The sequence below is a fragment of the Protopterus annectens genome, chromosome 1.part2, assembly GCF_019279795.1.
Source record: "Protopterus annectens isolate FY-2018-M chromosome 1.part2, PAN1.0, whole genome shotgun sequence".
Classification (NCBI taxonomy): Eukaryota; Metazoa; Chordata; order Ceratodontiformes; family Protopteridae; genus Protopterus; species Protopterus annectens.
Window position 1 is genome coordinate 831111279 of NC_056727.1, and position 17209 is coordinate 831128487.

The 17209-nt window shown below is 40.7% G+C and overlaps 1 protein-coding gene across 2 annotated transcripts in view; it reads left to right on the forward strand.

The window, feature by feature from the left end:
* HEATR1 (HEAT repeat containing 1) overlaps positions 1–17209 on the forward strand; it is a 1780420-nt gene that overhangs the window by 1144101 nt on the left and 619110 nt on the right. The window lies entirely within an intron of this gene.

The window sequence follows — 17209 nt, forward strand, 5'->3', positions numbered from 1 at the left end:
ATGCTTTTTTTTTCTTTTCTATTATTGTATGTCTACAACGTAAGAATTTAATGAAAATGTTTAAAAAAAGAAATCGGCAGTCTATAGTCACTTAACGCAGACCAGTTAGGCTCATTAAGAAGAGGGTGGAAGATGCAGTGGGTGTCAGTGTCTGTAACCCTGCCCACCAACCTAAAAGCATGGCAGTCAATTTCCCTGATGTCATACAGAAGTCATACCATGCCAATGTGCTCCCTTGTCATGTGCTACCCCCCCCAAGATAAGCAAGTGGCCCACACCCCAACACTTCTTTCCCTCCCCTCCTGTTTCTTCTAGTACTGGAGCTAATAATTGAACCCTAGTCATCAGGGCTCCATCCCCCTGTGCCACAGAACCAGGCAGGTGTCCCTAGATGTAATGCTTGAAGACACGTCAATACTGTATCAGTGTGACCAAGTTAACAGTTAGGATTTGTTTCGGCAGTTGCCAGTAGTTTGTCTATGGGCACCTGGTGTAACACATTGCCCTAAATGCTGCAGTTTAAATTCTGCTACCTTCCAGCATGAGAGAGAGAGGAACTCCTGGCCTGCCTTGTTTCCAAGTGGATATCAGTGGTTAGAATTGACAACTCTTCTCCATATCGCTTGATTGTGGGGCACCGCAAGGCTCTATCCTAGACATGCTACTGTTCACGATATGAATGCGTGCATTGTTGTAGATCATGTTTCCAAGAGATGGTATGACAAATGTGTATTCCTTTACTGATGACATTGGTGCTGTGCATTCTTGATTTAAGCTTAACACTTCCAAAACCAAGGCTGAGACTTTACCTGAAGGACTCCTCTGACCCTTTGTACCCTAACCAAGTCATATTTGGCGGTAATAAGAACAGGTTTGCTGATAAGATGTGCAAATCAAGTGTAAGCCTACATAGTAGACTCACTTAGGCATGTTTGCTGTAGTAAAATCAGCTTTTTTCATATGTGAAACATTTCTAGAATGAAGCACCTCTTACCTCAAGCTGACCCCTCTATTGTTGCTCATTCCCTCTCTCTCCACTTGGCTGGACTGCTTTTAATGCCCTTTACCTTGGACTCCCTAGCACTGAGCTTGATTATCTATAAATGGTACAGAATTCATCATCTAGGCTACTGACTGGCACATCTCATTGCCAGCATATTATATCTGTTCTGTACAGCCTAGACTGGCTTCCTGTTTGATACAAAACAATATTCAAGGTCTTAGTGTAACTTATATATATATATATATATATATATATATATATATATATATATATATATATATATATATATATATATATAAAAAAATATATATGTATGAAATATATACACTCATGACATAGGTCCATCCCTCTTACCTGAAGTTGTGCTGCCCTGTCTGAGCCTCGTGTTAAGCCTACTAGGGGACTGCAAGTGGCTCTATGGGTGTACCTTAAAATGTCTGGCATTTGATCATTTGCTTTTCAGACCCCTCACCTATAGAACTTGACTACCTGTCTGGCTTCAGGGCTATACATCTAGGGTTGCCAGATTTCTTTGTGGCTAAAACCGGACTAAGGTCACGCCCCTTGCATCACCCATAACTCCGCCCAACCCAACCCACTCTTCCACACATGTCACACCCCCTTTTGTGACATGGTGACATCAGATGATGGGAACACCCACTTTCTGTTCTGATGAGCTGATTTACTATGCTTTTCTGTAAAAAAGCATAGTAAATCAGCCAATATAACAAACACTGACAGTCTGTTTCCTTTTGTAAAACAGAATACTGGACTTTGTACAGTGTTTTCCTGACTACCAGAGACTTGAATAAATGATTTGTGGATAGTCCAGAAATAAACGGATAGGTGGCAACAGGATGATTTCCAATTTCCCACCTGTTGGTCAAAGTTATGGGACGCTTGTTCCAGTGCATGGGGACCCTCTGAGACACATTTGTGTCTCATCAACATGGCCTATTTATGTCACAAGCAAAATTTAAATCCTTGGATCTACTCATACACAACACAAGGCAAAGCTGTGTCACTTATTTTAAATAAATTACTCTGATCTGAGCTTATGGCAAACTGATAAACCTTTCTTTGTTTATTTGTATTTCTTCACCATTAAATAAGTAAGCAGCTGTTTTATTTACTTCTGCAATGATTACAGATTTTAAAGTAAAATGCACAAACACCGATAGCCATTTTCTAAACAAAACAGTCCCACAATGAAAATAGACTTAGCACAAGCACTAAACTTCTCTGCCATTGAAGCTCACATTCATTAAAACAGTATTAAAACCCAGATTCAAATAAAATGCATCTGGCCAGTGGAGAATACCCCCACAGATGTTGACTTTCCACTGGTATACTTTGAAAATTACAAATAACATCTAACATTTTATATATGCAATTTACTACTTAAACCATTATCAACACTTACATTTTCAGATTTCAAGCTAAAAAAATACAAAATAAAATGTACAAAAATAAAGCATTAAAGCATAGTTTTCAGGCATCTCTATAATGTTTCAAAAAATATATATTTTCAGAGAAAGTGTGTCGGGAGGGGGGGGCAAAATAATCTTGCCTTCAAACAGAATACTTCTCACCTATCTAAATACAACAACTAAAGTTTCTTTGTCACAGACCAGACACACCCACCTCTATCACAGGAAAGCAGTTCCTACACAACAAGTAATTGAAGGTCACGTGGTGCTTCACTACTTAACCATCTGGCATGTTATCTCTCAAAAACATCGCAAAGAAACTGCTGGAATGTTATAGCATAGCAAACAAGAGTATAAACACTTATCCTCCGACAGCTGATAAGAAATGTTTGACTTACCCAAATGGCTTGCCATTTTCTGTGACAGTGGAAAAAAACTGGATGTTCTGCAGCTATTTTGGATAATTTATGTGTAGTGCATAAACAAAAAAAACATTATATTGTGCAGTTCTGTTGAGCAAGAAACTGCATGCTGGAAGTGTAACAAAGAAATACTACATGTGCCAAGCATCTTAAACATAAATGCCCAGTTATTTACATGGTACAGCTGCTGAACTGCTTTTGAAAGTACTGCCATCAAATGTTGCCTTACATTCTCTTCTCTTTCAGTTGTCTCTCCATATTTTATTCAACATTTTACATTTTAAGCAGAGCAAATGCACACATATGCATATCACAGTCATGTAAGAAGGCTGTTATTGTATGCATCTTTTGTGAGTTCATGACAATATGCTTCAAGAGGAATATAAGTCATAAGGAGTTTCATCTATGACAAACTGAAAGTATAATCAGATACAGCAGGTAAATCACATGCTGGAGCAGGCTGCAACCAAGCTTACCAAGAACTGAAACAAAACTGAAAGATTCAGAAGAAACAGAGGTGTTTTCCAATGACGAAAAAATGAGGAGAAAGCACCAGGCCATCATACGGTGTGGCTATTGTTTTTAAAGAAATAATGATAAATAAAATGTATGTACGAATCGATCCTGTGTATTAGCTGCCTGTACCCTTACACACACACACACACACACACACACACACACACACACCCCTACCTCTCTGAATTTGTGTCCAATCATTCATTCATTGTTGTTGTGGTCCTGTGAAGTCTAAACTCCAAATGTCTTCTGGAGACAGGAACTCAAATTCCAAAGATGAAGACGCCATGTAAGCAATTTCAGCTTCTTCTGCATCATCAGTGCAGTAGAACAAAAAAAAATTTTTTTAATTAAATGAAAAGATTTTATTTTTGTAGACAAGAAAAGACAGGGTCCCTTATTTGTGGACAGTCCGGAGTCAGGTAATGGCTCTAATTATAGCCACAAAGCACACCAGGATTAAAGGCAATAAGGAGGGGAGAGAGAGTGAGTAAAGATGGCATGGGAGAAATGCTTGAGATCGTGTCAGTGGCACAAAAACCGGACTTCATGTGTCCGGTTTTTAATAAAATTTGTAACCGGACAATTAGTCTGAAAACCGGACAGTCCGGTCAAAAACCGGACACCTGGCAACCCTATATACATCACTGGCTGGTTTTCATAGGTTACTTAAAACCTATTTATTTGATGTAGTTTTGGCTGTGTGGTATGAGCTGTTTTTATATTTTCTTTTAATGTATGTCCGCTATTGTTAGACAATCTGTTCTTTGCTTTTGATGTTCATCGTGTTTCACTGTTGCAGTCATTACACTTGGGTTATCCTGCTGGCAGGCTGCTCGCAGTCGGCCTGAATTACAAAGTCCTGGTTCGGCTTCGGTTGCTGTTGCCTCTTCTTTGACGTCGGTGCGCCAGGGGTATAAAAGATGCAGCCGACGCCATTTTCTTCAGTCTTTCTTGCCGCGCGGTGCCCGAAGCAAAAGCAGTTCGCAAGTGCCGGTTGGCCGACTCCTGAGATTTTCGAAATTGAATTTCAGATCCGAAGGCTTCAATAAAGCTAAGTACCCCATTGGGGAATCTTTTTTCTTGCTCCAGACCGATGTCAGAAAAAGTTAACAATTGTATTTCTTGTGGGAAGCAAATACCTCATAAGGATTTTCATTCTTACTGTATTCCTTGCTTAGGCCCTGACCACGACGTTGCTAGTTGTCGGTTTTGTGCTAGATTTAACCAACGCACTATTAAGCGTCGGTACGATTTTGCTTTTCATTATTTTGGCAGAAGATTTAACTATATAATGACTTCGGAACAACCGACGACTGGAATTCATAAAAAAACACAAGGATAAAGACAAGGACAAGCATCCGAGGTCCAAAACCGACGATGAAGCCTCTTCTGGACCAGTCGCAGGTTCGCCGGTGCTCAGTGAGGCACTTTCGCAGCCCCTGACTCTCGCTACCTCAGAGCCACAGGCCGCATCTGACTCCCACGTGGAGACAACTAGGCCTCTGGATACTCAAGGTATTGGCCCTTCGGAAATTAATCCCTCAGATGGGTCCGGAGCCGCTGAGCAGGCATCGGCTTCTGAGGGTGTCTTCAGACCTACACAACTTTATATAAAGCCTACTTCAGCATCAAAGACAAAGTCTAAAACAGCTTTAAAGACAAGGAAACAAGTACAGCATTCTCCAGGACAGACTTCTGTGCCTAAGAAACAGATGCTCAAAATGGCCAAAGACCTAATTACTTTGATCAGGGGTTCCCATCCCCCTCCAGATAAGAGGCCTAGGCAAGATACTGAATATGATTCCTCTGATCAGGTTTCCATTTCCTCTGATACCTCTTAAAACAGGGATGTTCTATTCCTCCTTATGAGGATTCTGATGCTGAAGATTCCATTCCTTCAGCTTCTCCTCCTGAGGACTACTCATGTGGGGAAACCCTGCGTACCATGAGGGAGCATTTCCACTGAAAGAGCCAAGATTATTCCGATTCTAAGAAAAGGCTCAGAGACTTTCTTTTAATACCTCAGCACAGACCTCTTGCAATTCCCCCTGTTCTAGACATAGTAGATGATGTATTTTCAGAGTCCGGACTGTCTCCCGACTCTTTACCTCCTGCACCTGTTAAGCCAGACAGATACTACAGGGTTCCAGATTCTCATAAATTTCTATATAAAAACTCTGCTGCTGACCCAGAAACTATTTCTCAGGGTCCCAGGGGGGGGGGGAGGGGGGTCAAGGCCGCTACTGCAAAAAACCCTGTCCCCTCAGATAGAGATTCAAGGGCACTGGACAGATGGGGGAAAAAAGTTTACACTTCTGCTACCTTGGCTGTAAGGGCTTTAAATTGTCAGTTTCATATGCTTAAATATCAGCAATACTTAATGTCTCTGCTAAAACAGAAAATGTTGGCAAATTCTGAATATTCTGAGAACAAAGAAATGCAGGATTTATTGCATGCAGCTGAACAAGTGGGAAAGCATACTTTTCAATGTGGATATGATTCACTGGAGGCCTCTTGCAGGGCCGCTGTAACAGGTTCTGTCATTAGAAGGCATGCTTGATTAAAGGAACAGACTCTGCCTGATCATGTTAAAGCAAAATTATTGGATGCTCCATTACAGCATGATACTTTGTTTGGTGTTAAGGCAGAAGAGGTGTTGAAGAAAATGGAGGATAAAGCTAAATCTATGCAGACAGTAAAGGATTTCTTACGGGTACAGCCACCCATATTTAGCAGGAACTGGCCTTCTAAGAATTGGTCCTTTCCCGTGTCAGACAGGCCACAAAGAGGCAGATACAGGCCACCTAGAGGCAGGCAACAGCCCCAGGGCTCATACAGGCCCAAACAATGGGGTGCTTCTACCTCCAAAAGCAGAGAAGACAAATCACAACCATTTAGGAAACTATCCCAATGACTTCCCTCTGCCAGTGCCAAGCATTTATCTTTTGGCAGCACCCTTAGGGGGAAAGCTAGCACTTTTTTCACAAAATTGGCACATGATCACCCAGGACAAATGGGTCTTAAATATACTCTCTCAGGGCTACAGGTTCCACTTTCACACCCTACCAAAGGCAAAAGATATGCCAGACCTGCCACACAATCAATGGGCAGAGGCACAAAAACAAGTTTCATCTCTCATGGACATGAGGGCTATTCAGCCAGTGCCACAACAAGAGCAGGGACAAGGATTTTACTCAAGACTTTTCTTAGTACCAAGAAAGGACAAAGCATGGAGACCAATTCTGGACCTGTGTATTCTAAATTCTTTTCTAGACGTCCCGAAATTCAAAATATTGACTGTGCAGCAGCTTCTGCCCATGCTGGGCAAGAAGGCTTGGCTTGTAACTTTGGACCTCAAAGAGGCATATCTGCATGTCCCAATCAAGCAATCTTGCAGAAGAAACCTCAGATTCATAGCTGGCTCAATGCACTACCAATTCTCTGCACTGCCCTTTGGCTTATCTACTGCGCCCAGGGTCTTCACAAAATGCCTGGCACCAGTAATTGCATTTTGCAGACAAAGAGGAGTTCAAATATATCCCTACTTGGACGGCTGCCTTTTTCAAGCAGAGACCAAAGACATTCTATTAAAGCATCTGGCGTTTGTAAAACGATTACTAATTTGCCTAGGGTACATAGTAAACAAAAAGAAATCAAAACTAGTACCCTCTCAAGAGATAATATTCCTGGGTGCAAGCTTAAATACAACTGCCCAGATGGCTTATCTCACGCCAGACAAACAAAGGCAACTGACTTCTTACTTCGAAAGCATGGCAACAAAGACCCAGTTACCTGCAAGAAAAATTCTGCAGGCTCTGGACTACATGGCATCCTGCATTCTGCTAATTCCATATGCAAGACTGCATATGTGGAAACTACAATGGTATCTAAAAAGTGTTTGGACTCAACATTGCCACAGCCTGGAATCATTAATTTCACTCATTCTCTGCCTGCAACAGGAGTTTCGATGGTGGGCACAGGCCTGTCACCACAACAAGGGACAGCCATTCACTTTACCCACAGCCAGGCAAGCACTAACAACAGATGCATCAGATTATGCCTTGGGGGCCCACATGGCCCACAAGTCAAAGGCATCGTCACAGCAATCAAAAAGAGATGCTAGCTGTACAAAATGCCTTGACAGCCTTCAAGGACCTACTTCATCCAGGACAGCTGCTGATAAAGACGGACAACACCACAGTTATGTGGTACATAAACAAGCAGGGGGGCACACATTCCTACCCCCTCTGCAGACAAGCCATGATTTTGTGGAACACAGCATTGACTTACCAAGTACACCTGCAAGCACAATTCCTGCCAGGAAAAACAAATGCTCTGGCAGACAAACTAAGCAGAAACTTCATGGATCCTCACGAGTGGAAACTAGATCCACAAATCTTCAACATGATGATAAGGAAATGGGGATGCCCAGACATAGATCTCTTTGCCTCCCCTCACAACTGCCAACTTCAGAGATTCTGCACAAGGGCGTATCGCAAACAAGCATGGAAAGTGGATGCTTTGTTGTTCAGCTGGAACAACCTTAGAGTTTATGCCCTTCCTTCACTGCCTCTCCTCCCCAAGGTACTCCTAAAGGTCAGACAAGAGAAGCCACAAATGATTTTGATTGCCCCGGATTGGCCATGCCAACACTGGTACCCAATCCCAAGGAGCTTGTCCCAAGGCCAAGCCTGGACATTGCCTCAAATTCCTCATTTACTGACCCAACAAAACAATCAGATCCTGCACAGCCAACTCAGAACCCTAAATCTAGCTGCATGGCAGATACTCTAACCATTCAGAATACACCTCTCTCTAAAGCGGTTATGGATGTTATTTTGGAGGCCAGGAGGCCCAGCACCAGAAAATCTTATGCAGAAAAATGGAAGAGGTTCTGTGCTTGGAACCAGGCACACGGATTTGACACGCTTGTTCCAAATATTCCTCAGATTTTACAATATCTAACTGAGATGCTGGACAAATCCTTCTCATCAATTAAGATCCACACCTCTGCCATTTCAGCTCATTACAATACGGAACCACCTATTTTTTCACATCCATTGCTTAGGCAGTACCTCAGGGGGGCCTAAAACATAAGACTTCCAAGGAGAGCACCAATACCTGCATGGGGCCTCAATTTTGTCTTGGAAAAACTCACACTGCCTCCTTTTGAGCCAGCCAATACAGCTGAGATAAAATTCTTATCATGGAAAATAGCTCTGCTCCTAGCAGTAACTTCAGCAAGAAGAGTCTCAGAGTTATAGGCATTAATGGCTGTGGAACCTTTTATTATCTTCCATCAGGACAGGGTTTCTCTAAGGACAAACCCAACATTTATGCCTAAGGTAGTGTCCAGTGTGGCTCTTAACCAAACCATTCATTTGCCTACCTTTTACCCAAACCCACAGAATAAAGGGGAGAGACTTCTGCATTCTTTGGACATACACAGGCAGTTATGCTTCTACTTGGACAAAACTAAAGCTTTCAGAAGGACTGAGCAACTTTTAGTGGCATATGCTGCAGGATCACAAGGAAAAGCTATCTCAAAGCAGACTTATTTCAAAATGGATAGGACACTGCATTTGTTTCTGCTATTCACAACATGGCAGATCAGTGCCTAAGGGCATTAGACCACATTCTACCAGAGCAGCAGTCTCCTCAGCAGCCTTCCTCAGAGCAGTACCACCAAGGATATTTTGGGGGCTGCAACTTGGACTTCAGTGCACACTTTTACTAAGCACTACCACTTACCCTTTTACTAAGCACTACCACTTACCTCTTTACTCTAAATCCATAGCAGGCTTTGCCATTGCAGTTCTGCAGGGCCTTATAGCCACTCCTAATTCTATTTAGACCCAGCCGCCCAACCTCAGCTTTGGGATTCAACTCAAGTGTAATGACTACAGCAGTGAAACACGATGAACATAGTACAGTTGTGTACCTACCATAAATGTAGATGTTCGAGTGTATTCACTGTTGCAGTCCATGTTACCCACCCACTATCCCCCTTTATTTGCTGGGACTTATCTGTACTTCTCTATTCTATACAACCTATGTAGTGTATTTGCTTGTAGATGAAGGTAGTGCATGCTTTTATAAGCAATGTTTTTTAGCCTACCCTTTTGGGGGCACCTGACATCTGGGGCAAGAAAAACTGAAGAAAATGGCGTCAGCTGCATCTTTTATACCTCTGGCGCACTGACATCAGGGAAGAGGTGACAGCAACCGACGCCGGACCAGGACTTTGGAATTCAGGCCGACTGCGGGTAGCTTGCCAGCAGGATAACCCAAGTGTAATGACTGCAACAGTGAATACACTCAAACATCTACATTTATGGTAGGTACACAACTGTACTTTTTATCTAGTCTTTATGTGGTATTCTGACATGTCTTATTTTATTTTATTTCTTTGTTTACTGATCAGTAATTTGAGATAATGCACTTAAAGTTGAAGTTGCACAAGTGTTGGTAGCTATTCACCTCACAGTCACAAGCCTCATTGCCAAGGGATTTACAGATGTCCACTACACAGCCTCAGCCTCCCCATGAACAAGATGATGGTAATGGTCATGCATGCTTGCTCAGTTTAGTGTTTTAGAATACAAGCACATTATCTTATGCACTCTGTAACACAGGAGATCCACGGAAGTCTAAGCTGGGACTACCTTCTGCAACGACTTTAGGGTTAGAGACAAGGTCTAGGTTAGAGTTAGAATTAACGTTAAGTTTGGGTCGGTACAGGGGTGTTGTGTGGATAAGCCATCTTTATTTCACATGGCACAACACCTCATGTTTACTTTTGTGCTGAGCTACACTTGTCAGGTGCCAGTGTTTTGGCCATGAAGCTGCTTCTGAATATGGTCAGAATAATTCTGTGGTTTGCTCATGGTCATGCATGGTTAAAAATTAACAAAGATGATGTTCTGTAAGAATCCATGATGCCTATAAACCATATCTGGATTACTTTGTCAAAAAGCATATCACTGAATATTACTTCAGCAAATGTCCACAGACAAAAAGCAACATTGCTGACCAATATATCAAAAGACACTTTCAGGAAAAATGCACAGCACAAATAAAAGCATGCTTTAAACATTGTAAGATGCTCCTTGTGCAGGACACAACGTACTGACCCAAACTTGGCGTAAATTGTAACTCTAACCTAGACTTTGTCTCTAACCCTAAACTCACTGCTTGTACAGTTAATATTGTAAGACATTCAGTGAACTTTCCTTTATTCGGTGTGATGTTTGATCAGACATATTCACCCGAATGGCCTTGATGCAATAACTCAAGCTTAGAGCAAACAGGAATGCTAATCTTCTTAATGATCAGTTGCAGAATAACTTGCACTAATATGAAACTGGCTACTCAGTAATAAGCTGAAAATCGGAACGAATAAAACTACAGTTATGCTTTCTTGAGACATATAAAAAACACAGTAACCAACTCAATTTTTATATTATTGACCTTAAAGTCTTGTACCTGAAACTTCACACCAGAAATACCTCTTTATCACACTGGGCCAAAATGTTTTTTTCCAGACCTGTTTAGATACATAAGTGTCCAAGATACTGCAGCAACTCAAGGATGCCTACAGAATTTCAAACTTCCTAACTGTGACGGATAGACTTGCATTGCCATAAATGTTCATTTACCCAGATTGGGATAGTCTTCCTATTATTGCCCTACTGTCTGCTTGAAACCTCAGAATATTATAAGGTTTATTCACATGGCTAGTACACCACTACGGTACTCTAAACTCCATCAGATGGCTCCCAGTCTTGGCTACAGCCTCATTACTACGTCATGCTTTAACACACAAGTTGCTTAATGAGGGATGCTGCCCACAATTTCTAAGCAGATTGCAAATTAGATAGCAGGTTACTGTGGGAGAAGGACTGAGGGCTGCCTGCTGCACAGGCCATTCTTTACTCTTGCAACATGTGAAGGAGCTTTCTTTAAGTTGGTACCAGCATTGTGGAATACTTTACCTGATTGAGAGTAGTATCAATGGAAAAGTTTTGTCCTTTAAAAACTTTTATTAATCTCTTTTCAGAAACATAATTGCTTCAAAGATGCAGGTTAATGCTTGAATGCAAGGACATGAATGTCAGCCTTATCTAGAATATAATCATGACTGATAACTGCTTAATGAAAGAATACAGACATTCTGATTTCTGGATTTTGTTATGCTTAGTGCTAGCTTTACAACATAATTCATTCACACTCTGTACATAGCTGTATATATGTTTTTTTTTTCTTTGCTAGGATGCAAAGACTTGTAGCAAATGTTTGTGTTCTTGCAAATTCCTTCATTTTGTGCAATTTCTCTAGGTGACCCGAAGATGATGCACCTTTTCTGTATTCATGAACACTCACTGGTGTTATTTATTTGTTCTTGTTGGAATATTGCAGCTGTGCTATGCATTTAATGTATGTCATTGTTATGTTGTATTGCAGTCCCTTTTCACATTTTGGATCCTTTTATGACAAAGGCTGTGGCTAAAATGGGTCTTTGGACCAGCCCACCCACTCTGTTAACAAAGTAAGAATAAAATAAAACAGTGATTACTTTATTCAGCTGTCCTCAGCCTCCTAAAACAGCTGTAATATTATTTCTTACCCTTTTCCTTAAGCCTTGTTGGGTTCCTTATTTCTGAAATTGTACCTTTCCACTGGGCTGCTTTCCAGAGGAGCATAATTAAATATGGAATACCACTTTTTCAGACCCACATACTTATGAACAGCTACTGCTGTTTTTTATAACACTAGCAGTTACACAGACACACACCCACAGTTTAGATGCAGTGATCTTGTGGACCCACTTACAGTTACATGGTGTAGGGTACATCTTTAATTTTCTATCCAGTGTGAACCATCAAATATTAGTTTTCCCTGCAGTGAAGTTCTGTTTCAGAGCACATTGATGATACTGCCATCTATTTAATAACCTGTGTGTCTCCCATTCATATAAGTTCTCTGGTCCACTTTGTGGACAGAAGCCAGAACGTCATTGCAGCTTATCTTAGAAATGTGAGACGGAGTAGGAGAAGAACCCTGTACTGTGATAATATTGCCCTGAAGTAAGTGGAATGAAACTCTGAAAGGCCCAATGAAGAACATAAGACAGATTTCTTGTCTCCTCTTCTCTAAGGGATAAAAATCTGTCTTTTATAGTGTCAGGGGCGGCTCGTGCTTTAGGACTGCAGGACTGCAGCCCCCCCATCTATAGAATAAAACTGAAAAATAAAATTAAAAAAAAAAAATTCATGGACTCCACGCATGCGTGCATGGTTCCTGAGAACTCCTTGCACGCATGCATGCTCATTCCAGAGCTCTAGACTGCTCTTTTAGGCAGTCCAGATAGGAAAGGCAGGAAACTCTGCCCTTCTAGCCCAGAGGTCTGTGCAGTGGCAACCACACAGACCAAAAGGTCACTGGACTGCGTCACCCACAGGATGGAGGCTCCAGCCTATTACTCTTGTGGGACTAGCCATCTCTCACAGGAGACCCATGCACAGGCAGCCATTTTGTGGAGGGAGACCCATGCACAAGCCAGGGGATTCATGGATCAGCAACCATTTTGTGGACTTAGCTGCAGAGGATTCACATTTTATGGAGGTGTGCATGTGTGTGCATGTGAAATGCCCCATTTGCTACATGGTGGTGGGTAGAGAATAAGGCTTGAACCCTGTACCTTGAGCCCAGGTGGCAAGAGCCTGAATTCCCTACCCACCACCATTTGTAAAAACATTGCAGATTTTTCCCTCATACTTGTTCTATTCCTCATAAAATCTGTGGTTTCTGTATTTGTGTCCTTGCAAAGCCATTGGTGCAGTGGTAGCATTGTTGCCTGACAGCTACAGGTTCTCTGGTTTGATTCTTGGCTGGGGTGCCTTACCTTTTCTGTGGAGTCTGTATGCCCTCCCTGTGTTTGTTTCCTCTAGTGTCCTCCCATCTTACAAAGACATGTGTCTGTCTGGAGTGTTTCTCCCTGGGCCTCTGCTAAAAATTAGCTTTTGTTCCAAGTCAGACTTTCCTGGTTAACAAATGTTAAAAATGACATGCATTTGAATATCAGACTTCATATTCTTCAGAAAGTGCATGGTAACGCAAAAGCTTTTATTCAAGCAATTTTCTAAGTGTATAAGATGGATATTTGAAATTTGTCCCTATTTGTGGGATTGTATTTCCCCATTATTGGCTTCATCCAGATTTTTTGTGCTAAGGTTGAGAGTTATGGTAAGAACTGAATTCACTGAATATGTTTGGAGGCTATATTCCCCCATTACTGGCTTTGACCGGGTGTTTTTTGCTAAGAGATTGAGAGCTATGGTAAGAACTGAATTCACTGAATGTTTGGGAGCTGTATTCACCCATTATTGGCGTTGTTCACGTGTTTTGTGCTAAGAGGTGGACAGCTGTGCTATGGCGAGAACTGAATTCACTAAATGGTAGCCATTTAAGTTTCCATCTTCCTCTTTCACAAAACAGCTGATTTGGCATAGTGGTATGTTGCTCTGACTGTTTTGCACAGGGTCCTGGGTTTAAGGCTTGGCAGTGAAATGTATGGTGGTAACACAGCATTTTATTCTAGCAACTTTCCAACATTATACAAGCAATGTTTAAAATGTGTCCCTGTTTTTTGGGCTTTTGTCCCCCCACAATAAACTTTGGCTTTTTCCAGATTTCTTTGTGCTGCAAAGTTCAGAGATACAGCTGAGTGAGTAGATTTTACAATGAGCTGAGAGCTGCAGGGGAGCAAAAGTTTAGTGCTGCTTATGGGTGAGTCTGCTTGCCTTGTTAATAGCACAACAGGTAGTATACTTGCTTTTGATGTAGAAAGTTGTGGGTTCTACTCCCACAGTAGATAGATGCATTGCTGATACTGTACTTTGCAAAGGAGGTGGATGCTGCACTCCTTTTTGGCGAAGATACCTAGTAACTATGAACCAGTTATCAGTTTGCCATCCATTCCCTATTGCAATATTACTAGCTTATCATTTTTTTTAGTGTAAGATAGGCAATTTATTCCTCAAGGGTGACAGGCACTTTATTTGTAGATGAAACAATGAAATACAAAGTTGTTTGCTAGCAGTAGCCTCTTCATTAGTTACAGATCTCTTTAATGTGGAATTATTTAGATGACTTTTACTTCAGAGATTGTGCATGTGTACTGATACTGGTGGACTGCAGAAGTTTGAGTAGACTTTTATGATGGAAATGTTCTGAATTGGGCAGTTTTGTCATTACTGGTGCATTCATTTTGTTTCATTGTTTACTGGAAAATTTTCAAAACAAATTTAAAACACCCTCTAAAACTGTACTGTATTGTACAAGGAATATAATTTAATACAATCAGGAAGATGTATGAAAGAGCATGTGTATGTTTCGTGTGCAAGGGGCCTGTGATTTGAAAACAGCCCAAACCCAAAGTTAATCTGCCACTGGCAAAATGTATTTTCTTTGAATGTGGGTTTCAATGCTTTTTCAGTGAATGTGAGTTTTCAAGGGCAGAGAAGTTTTAATGCTAAGTCTGTTTTCATTGTGAGACTGCATTGCTTTGTTTAGCAGATATGATATCTATGTGTTTGTACTGTAAAATACAAAATAAAACTTTCAAATGAAGTCCAAATCATCGCAGAAGTAAAGCAGTATGCACATTAGTGTTTATGGTTTTTGTTTTTCGGCTTTTCCCGGTTAGTGTTTATGGTAAATGGGGTGAAATAGCCAAGTAATGGTTCATTGGAATGGCTGTAGGGGGGGAAGCTCCATTTGACCATGGTTTTGTGAGGGGGGAAGGGCAGCAAACTCAGACAGCCCCGGCTGAACTATACCTCCTAACTGTCCAGATTTTTGCAAAATGAAGAGATTTTTGCTTCTTATTTTTTGTTTGTTCCTCATAACATTTGTGGTTTTCTGTCAAATCATTTAGGAATGAAGTCACTAAATAATGACAGACACTGAGTTTCAGACTTCATAACCTTCAGAAAAATGCATGCTAAAGCAAGACCTGTTATTCTATCAACTGTCTGAGTTTATACAAGAGCAATTTTTAGTACTGTTTATATGTTCCCCCAATATATTTGGCCTTGTCCAGATTTCCTGCATTAACAGGTTGAGAGGTACGTGCAAATAAATTGCTTTATAGAATTAGGCATTTCCAAACCTTTCAACTGTACCCGATTTTGGCTCAAAATGTTGCTCTTCCCCTAATAATCTCTCCGCAAAATGGCAATTTTGGAAGAAAACATGGAGGGTTTACAATTAATAAATAACTGTAATAATCAGTTATAGATTACTTTTATTTCAGAAATGCATGTAGATTCTTTTATTTTGTCAGCTGCTCAAGTTAGCAGTACTAATATTAAAAAGTGTCCCTTCTTTGCAGGTTCCTAGCTGTATTGTGTGGCTATTTGATATTTTTGAATAACATTTTTGGTCCATTTTTCATAAAATTGTGTTTTTTTGGCAAATTAGTGGCAAATCATTAAAGACTGAAGTTAGAAAATAATGACAGACATTTGAGTTTCAGATTTCATACCCTTCAGAAAATTCATACTAATGCAAGACCTACTATTCTATTATCTTTCTAAGTTTATAAGAGCATTATTTAAAAATTGTCCTTATTTTGGGGCCTTTGTCCCACTTCTATGTATGGCTTTGTCCAGATTTCTTGCTCTGAGTTTGAGAGGTATGATAAATGTGTCAGGGCCATCGCAGTCAGCCAGAGACATTTCAAATTGTGACATGCTTGTTGCACCCCACTCCCCCATGTAGTGACTCTGGATGTGTCCAAGCAAGGCAAGGAACAGTTATGCAGTGTAAATGTGCAGACTATCCCCCCATCCAAGGTAGACACAAGTACTACAGTGGCTTTTCATCTGTCCTTGATTTTGCAGAATGTTCTGGTTTCTGTCATATTTTTATACTGTTGATTTATGCTTATTATTCAGAAAGTGCCTGTTGCTCTGTGTTTAAGTAGCAATGCTTAAACGACCATCTGGTAAGCTTGTCTGAGATTGTAAGATGCACGTAAGTTTTAATAAGCATACTGTTAACGAATTGCCAACATTGAAAGCCTTTCTGTTGTTGCCATGCAGAGAATACTTACATAACTAGATAACATATAAGCCTTGGGTATTGAAATGCATATGACAGTATTTGTAATAAAGGACATGATTGCATTATTTTAAGAGCTCATTACAGACTTTACCTGCAAACTAAAGAGAATGCCAATCTATCATGTGTGGTCCATATTGTGTGCAGTAATCCTTTAAGCAATGTATGTTGAGCTTGTTTCCTGTTTGCTGCTTTTCATTTTTTACTTTGATCATGTTTTTCCCATGAAACAAGTAGATAGTTGCTGTCAGGCAGCAGGTCTTTTTTGGATAAGAAACATTTTTACAAGTGGTGTTGTCACAGAGATTGCTACTTTCAGCATGTTACTTGGTACTTTAATAAAGCTGAATATAAATTATAATTAGAACTGGGGTGCAAGGAGAAGTGGTTTGAGTTGAGTGCTGCTTGTTTTTCTTTTACTTGATTTTGACTAGCATTCCAGTAATGTATTTAAAAAGTAATTTGTTTTTTCATGCCTCACAACCTTTTTGTTTCCATCTAAATATTAAGTAAGCTGCCATGCAGCCAATGGATTGAATTTTTTTTTCTTCTTCTACATTTTGTTCATAGCTCCTCCCCTTTCTAGTTAGCCACAACCATTCCCATTGACCCCAACCATTCAACTGTCTCCTGCAGCCCCCCTTTGATTTGAAGTCACCAGCCACCACTGTATAGTGTACAACAGTGGGTTGCATTTTCTTGTAGTTGAG